At 52.6% G+C, this 7,103-nt stretch overlaps 1 long non-coding RNA gene across 1 annotated transcript; it reads left to right on the forward strand.

Moving 5' to 3' along the window:
* Nucleotides 1-1,125: 1,125 nt before the first annotated feature.
* LOC145530141 (uncharacterized) lies at nt 1,126-6,470 on the forward strand. Its single transcript, XR_014071479.1, has 2 exons — nt 1,126-1,595; nt 5,952-6,470. It is a non-coding gene; the product is annotated as an uncharacterized LOC145530141 (long non-coding RNA).
* Nucleotides 6,471-7,103: the final 633 nt, after the last annotated feature.

The following is a 7,103-nucleotide window of genomic DNA, read 5'->3' on the forward strand; positions in this document are numbered from 1 at the left end:
GCATTTTTCAAATACTGGTTTGGAAAAAAAATTTAAAGAATAATAACCAGTATTGGCATGGGTGTGAGGAAAATGACCACCTTTTCAGATTGAAGGAACCATAAACAGGAACACTGAAGGAACAATCTGGCGAGATGCAGCAAAAGTCTCTGTAAGAAACAATCTTTATAGTATTCTCTTTCTGGGAGTTTGTTTTTGGAAAGCAAGCAAACCTGTGCACCAAGATATACACACGAGGTGACTCACAGCAGTGTTGTTTAGCATAGCAAAAATAATGCACACCTCCTAAATAAGTGGTAAAATACACTGATCTATCTATGGTTGTAAAGGGGTACTCCACAGCCATCCTAAAAGATACCGTGGCTTCTAGTTCTCTCCTACTGGGAAGGATGTTCAGCATACATGTGCTGGAAAAGCAGTTTAGAGAGCTACATGTATAATGCGAATGAAATTTGTTTCTAAAGGACATTCATATTTACATTAAAGGTCAGGAATCGGGTTATTGTGCTTGTCCCTGGGTGGAAAGATTTGGATTATTTTAATCAAATCTCTGGCTGTTGCTTATCTGTAATATCTAATTTTTCTACAGTGATTATGTATTACAAGAGTTTTGTTTTTTTTTTTTAATCTCCCATTTTGGCACATGAAGAGGAGCCCACAAAATAAACCAGTTGCAAAGATGAAAGGTGTTTATCAGACCGAGCTCTCGTATATCGTGGGGGCGGGGGTGTCACTGCGGGCGAACTGAAAGGCGGCAATTAAGCTGAACCTCAAGGGATGGGGCATTCAGGGGAGATGCAGAGTCGCCCGCGGCCACCGAATGCCAGGGGGACCCCAAGAATCGCAAACGCGGGATGCTGCAGGGAGGCAGCCCGACTCCTGCACCCCCGGCCCACCCGCGGGCATCTCCGGGCGCGCAGCGCCCACGGGTCCAAGCGGGGACCTGGGCCCCCGGGGACGCTGTCCCATCTGCGTAGGGTGCCCCAGCCTCTCCCGCCCCGAGGCTGCCTCTGCGCGCGCGCCCACCCCGCCCGTGACACTTCGGGGTGCGGCCCCCGCCACGGGCGCAGCAACCCCCCTGCCCTCCCTCCCGCCCGCAGGCGGGCTTGGTTTCCACGGCAACCTGGACACCACCCCGCGACGCGCCGCGGGAGCCGCAGCCCAGCTGGGGGCAAGGTCACGGTCACGGTCACGGTCACGCTCGGCGCCGGGGGGAGGGGAGGGGCCAGCAGCCGGCCCCGCCCAGCGGCCGCTCCCCCACCCCCCACCCCGGGGAGGGGAGCGGGCGGGGGATGAGTCCAGATCCTCCCCGGCCCGAGGAGGCCGCGCGGGGACTGCCACCCGCCTCCCCGTGGCTCGCTGTCCGCACTGACCAAGGCGGGACTCGCGTCACAGCGGCCCCCGCTCCCCCGTGACGACCCCGCACCCTAAAACGGGGACGGCCTGCTGGGGACCCGAACTGCAGCTTGGTTACCCAGAACTCACCTTTTCAGCAAACTCCACCGAACCGAACCGAACACAACCAAGAACTGGTTGGGAAGCAGAAAAACCTGCGTGGGAACAAGGATTTCTAAAGCCAGCCGTGAAAAGCAGTGGTGAGACAGGGAGCCAGGCCCTTGGGGAGGGCCAGCCCCGCTGTTCCCCGAGGTCCCCTGTTTGCTGAGACCCGCAGCTTCTCAACAGCAGGCATTGACTTCTGCCGGCTGGGGACGCTGGACGTCTGGGGTCTGGGATCCGCACGCAGCGGGGCGGGTTCTTGTGAGGCCCTCTTCTGGGTTGCAGACCACAGACTCCTTGTGTCCTCACATGGGTGGGGGGCTCTCAGTTCACTTCAGTCGCTCAATTGTGTCCAACTCTGCGACCCCATGGACTGAGCACGCCAGGCCTCCCTGTCCATCACCAACTCCCAGAGCTTGCTCAAACTCATGTCCATCCAGTCAGCGATACCATCCAACCATCTCAGCATATTTGGCACCTTCTGACCTGGGGAGTTCATCTTTCAGTGTCATGTCTTTTCACCTTTTCATACTGTTCATGGGGTTCTCATGGCAAGAATACTGAAGTGGTTTGCCATTCCCTTCTCCAGCGGACTACGTTTTGTCAGAACTCTCCACCATGACCTTTCCGTCTTGCGTGGCCCTACACAGCGTGGTTCGTGGTTTCATTGAATTAGACAAGGCTGTGGTCCATGTGATAAGTTTGGTTAGTTTTCTGTGATTGTGGTTTTCATCCTGGGGTCCCTTTAATGAGACCACTCCTCCCATTCACAAGGGCTCCACTCTCCTGACCTAATAACCTCCCAAAGGTCCCACCACCTCAGACCGTTACTTTGGAGGTCAGGATGTGAACATATAGATCTGGGGGGACACAAGTATTTGTGCATGATATCCCCCAAGCCAGTTTGGTTATCTGCTTTCCTGGCCAACACAAGAGCCAGGGGGCAAAGTGGAGCCCCTCCCAGGCCCCTCTTATTGGGCTGGGGCACCTGTCCCCCTACACCTTGGCCCTAGCCTCCAGGAATATTGGCTGCTATGGACTCACAGGTGTCCCCTTCTTTGGAGACTTGTCTTTGGCCAAACCAGATCTGACTCACCCTGGGAGTGGTTAGAAGCAGCTGCCGTCCCCACCCCCAGGCAGCCCACAGCCAGTGACTGACTGGCAGAGGAATGCCAAGGTTGGCTGATTTGCATCCAGGTGCAAGCTACTAGATGCAGTCCTGCTTCAGGGCTCCCAGCCGAGACCGCACCGTTCACAGTCCCCACCACCCAGCCCTGCTCCTTTTCTGCCTTCTTCTGAGAGTAGAAATGAGAGCTTGGAAGAGACTGTCCAAGCCAGTGTCCCCAAATCTGGCTGGATAGCAGCTTGTTGAAATGCACATTCCAGGGCCCACTCTAGACCTTTGGTGTTGTTAGTCGCTAAGTCTTTGAGACTCCATGGACTGCAGCACGCCAGGCTTCAATGTCCTCTACTATCTCCTGGAGTTTGCTCAGATTCATGTCCATTGAGTCGGTGATGCCATTCAACCATCTCATCCTTTGTCGTTCCCTTCTCCTCCTGCCTTCAATCTTTCCCAGCATCAGGGTCTTTTCCAATGAGTCGGCTCTTTGCCTCAGGTGGCCAAAGGATTGGAGCTTCCGCTTCAGCATCAGTTGTTCCAAATCTACCATGTCAGAATTCAGTGTGGGAGGTAGGAATTTGTATTCTCAACAAGTTTGCCAGATTATATGCTGCAGCTGGTCCTGAGACTGGCATCTGAATGACACGATCTCGCCTCTGAAGGGAGGACCACGCTTGTGCTTTTTCATAACGATGACACTGAGAGATCAAGACACTGAAACATCAGAGCTTCAGAGACTACCTTTCAGGGCTGCTCGCCCCTCAGTATGGCCAGCAGAGTCAACCCTGCTGGGCCTCATGTTCAAGGATGCGGCTGCTGCTGGGGGTTATTTCCTGCTCTTGCTCCTGATAGGTCAAGTGCATGAGTGCTGGACCCTGGCAAAGGCTGCACTGCCAGAGTTCGGGGGCAGTCCCCTGGAGCCTGGCATGGCCTCACCTTGTGAGCACAGCCCTGGCCAGGGTCTGCCTCTGCTAGTGCTGGGGACAGCCCTGAACATCTGCTTCGCTCTTGAATTTATGAGGCTCTGGGTGCGTCCTTGGTGCCATGGCCAGGGGCCAGCGCACGACGACTGTTCCTAATTGTGTAGGAGCTCAGACCCCACCTCCGCTGGGAGAATGGCACAGCCTCCTCTGCCTCATGGCCTGGGTTTGCCTTCTCCTTAAAGAAAAAGGAGTTTTGACCTCCCATCATTTAGTACTTGAGAACAGCACCTCTCTATAATTACATATGGGCTTCCCAGGTGATTCATCGGTAAAGAACCCGCCTGCAATGCAGGAGACACAGAGACGTGGGTTCGATCCCTGCGTTGGGAAAATTCCCCTGGAGGAGGACATGACAACCCATTCCAGTATTCTTGCCTGAAGCCTCCCATGGACAGAGGAGCCTGGCAGGCTATGGTCCATAGGGTCACAAAGAGACACTACTGAGCACGTACACACACTGATAATTACACATATAGATGGATAGATGATAGACATATAAAATGTGAGTGTAAGGTAGTTCTATCTATCTATGTATGTCTGACATTTATCTGGCCAATTCCTAACACATCAAGAACATCCACTTTTTTTCAATCTATCACCTGATACAAATAAAAGTATTTTTCATATCCAGGAAGAGGCTAGTAGCAACAGCATCACCCAGAGGCACACAGACCAGTTTTACTTCTTAGCATTTCATTTCATCCCATGATACACTGTGACTCAGAGAAACAGCTACAAATAAACATGGGCAACATTTTACTGAAGGAGCGCATAACAACTGGAGCTAGAGCCACGGCAACCTACGTGCTGGGGGCAGAGAGAGGGAGGCCGGTGGGGGAACATCCCAGGGCTTAGATGTCCCTGGAGCTCTTTGTGGGAAATGAACCAGTGTCCAAAAGTCAGAAATCCCACGACAGCTGCTCGGGGCCACTGATGGCCATGAAATCCAACCGCCGTAAGTCCGGGGCCTGGGGCGGGGGAGTAGGGGGGTTGGGCTAGATGCATAAATTTGGAGGCAAAACGAGGATTTTCCAATATCAAAGGAACACACCCAGGGAGTCAGAGACTCCTTGGTGCTCTTGAAAAATCAAAGGCACATGTAGGGTCCTGCTCGCCCAGCACGTGCAGGGCCCTGAAGTGTGGGTCCCTTCCCCCACCGAATGGCCCTGCCCAGGAGCCCTGGCATCTCTGTGGGGCCCAGTCTTTGGTCAGAGAGTGGGGGGGAGGTGTGGGGACCGGACAGGGCATGCGTCACTCTGTCAGAGGCGTCACTAGCTGAGGAGTCAGCCAGGCGGGATTCCTGCCTCCTGGTCACTGAGGCTTCTCGGCCGGCACCCTGAGGCTGGGCAAATTCCCAGCCCCACAGGGCTGTGGTCAGTCTCGCTCTTGTCACCAGTGTTACAAGCCTGGCGTGTGAGTCACCACACATCACATTATCAGATGGGTAATAGGGCAGCAATGGGGCCTTCCTTGTCGCTACTTCCTGCTGCAAACCTCATGCTGAGTGTTGGAGGCAGAGACGGTGTATGGAAGGGACTGGCCAGATGGGCTGCCGGTGCCCCAGGAGGACTCTGAGAAAAGCCCCCTTGCCCTAACATATCTTTCTCATTAGGAAACCATGGTGCCTGAGTTCCTGTCAGGAGAGTTACTTATTCAATTAAGTTACTCCATAAAGTACGGCTTAACAAGGAGGAAGGAGTTGATGCAGCAATTCATTAAACGGTTGTCTAGTCTCAGGTAGTTCACAGGATGAGCTAAGCAGCAGGGCAGGTGAGCTTGGGCGGAGGGAGTCAGGACCGCAGGTGTGGCTGGGAGGACAATGAGAGAATGAGACAACTGGGTGGGCAGAGAATGCTCCGGGCAACTGGATGGGAGGGGGCAGAGGAGGCAGAGAACAGAGTTGTGGGGAGTGGTGAGCAGAGCTGGGGCTTCCCATGTGGCATAAGTAGTAAAGAACTCGCCTGCCAGTGCAGCAGACTTAAGAGACACGGGTTCGTTCCCTGAGTGGGGAAGATCCCCTGGAGAAGGAAATGGCAACCCACTAAAGTATTCCTGCCTGGACAATCCCATGGACAGAGGAGCCTGGAAGGCTACAGTCCACGGGGACGCACAGAGTGGGACACGACTGAGTGACTTAGCAGGTGGGGAAGAGCTGGTAGGAGCAGGACAGGAGGAGTGAAATAGGTCCTTCTAGGCTTGGGGTCTTGTGCACACACAATTTTCATACAAAGGTGATGTCACCTTCTATATGCAATTTCTGTCTGTTAAAACGGGGTGGAAGAAATGCAAGCAGAATTGATCTAAAAAGCAGCACAAAATCACCCTGAAAAACAACTTGTTTTCATCCCCAGAAATCATCGGTTGATTGTTATGCTCAGGATCGGGACAAAAGAGTACTTTAAAGCTTGCCAATCAAAGACGTCTAAGTAGGACACAGAGAACAGGCAGAACACGGGCGGTGAGGTCATGGCAGCACGTGTAACTCTGGAACGCACAGCTGGGAAGGAGCAGTGCTGGCCCCATCAGCCCAGCCTGCCCTCTGTCCTGCTGCCTTCAGAACACCGGCCGGGTGCCGAGCCCTGCATCCGGAGTCTTGAGGTGTTTGAAGATGAAGATCCGGTCCTTCTCAGGAAGGTCACCATCCAGAGGAGGTTAAGGAATACATGCTATGGAGTAGAAAGAGCACTGATGTGAAGGCTGCCATCAGAATTCAATTTCATAGCACCACTCTGAGCAACTGTTTCATTTTCTGTAACAAAGAGTAATGATAGATACCTCCCAGGGTTGTGTGAAACTTGAAGGAACTAATCAAAAGTCTTAATGCAATGATGGATCTAATAAAGGTTAGCTTTCCTCCTTCTTTCCACAAATGTGTCTAATACATGGCAGAATGTGATGTGTCACAAAAGAAATGTGTTCTGAGGATTCAGAGAATAGAGGTGTAATTACTTATAGCTGGGGAAGCTCAGAGCCGAGTTCATGTACTTGGTTTTGAAGATGAGTAGATTTAGAGATGGAGGAACAGGGGAGGACTTCCAGGCAGAGAGACTGGCATCCAGGGACAAAGACCAGGAGCAGGTGACCACTGCATGGGAGACAAAGTTGGAAGCTTACCAGGGTCATGCCGTTGAGGGTCTTGATGCAAGGCTAAACCTCAGGGGTAACCAAAGGATTTGAGCAGGGAGCTGAGCTTGGTCAGAGCTCTGCTTTATAATTATGACTGTTATAGCTCAGTTTCTTGTCAACTGGAAGGGAGACTGTTGAGGACAAGATGCTGGAAGCATGATCTCGTAGTCTTAGATGGGATAAAGGAGTGAATATGGCCCCTAACCCACCTGACTTAGCTAATGAGCCAATAAGCTTCGACTCCATAGCTTGGTGAAGAATGAGATTAGGTCAAACAGGTAAAACAAAAAAATTATGCTTGAAGAACAGAATACCTTTACTGAAGCTGGAAAATCATGCCTTCTCTATGGAGTGGTTTATCATAGGGTTGTTGTGTC

Source organism: Giraffa tippelskirchi, chromosome 12 (assembly GCF_054371585.1).
Source record: "Giraffa tippelskirchi isolate mGirTip1 chromosome 12, T2T-mGirTip1v1.2.pri, whole genome shotgun sequence".
Classification (NCBI taxonomy): Eukaryota; Metazoa; Chordata; class Mammalia; order Artiodactyla; family Giraffidae; genus Giraffa; species Giraffa tippelskirchi.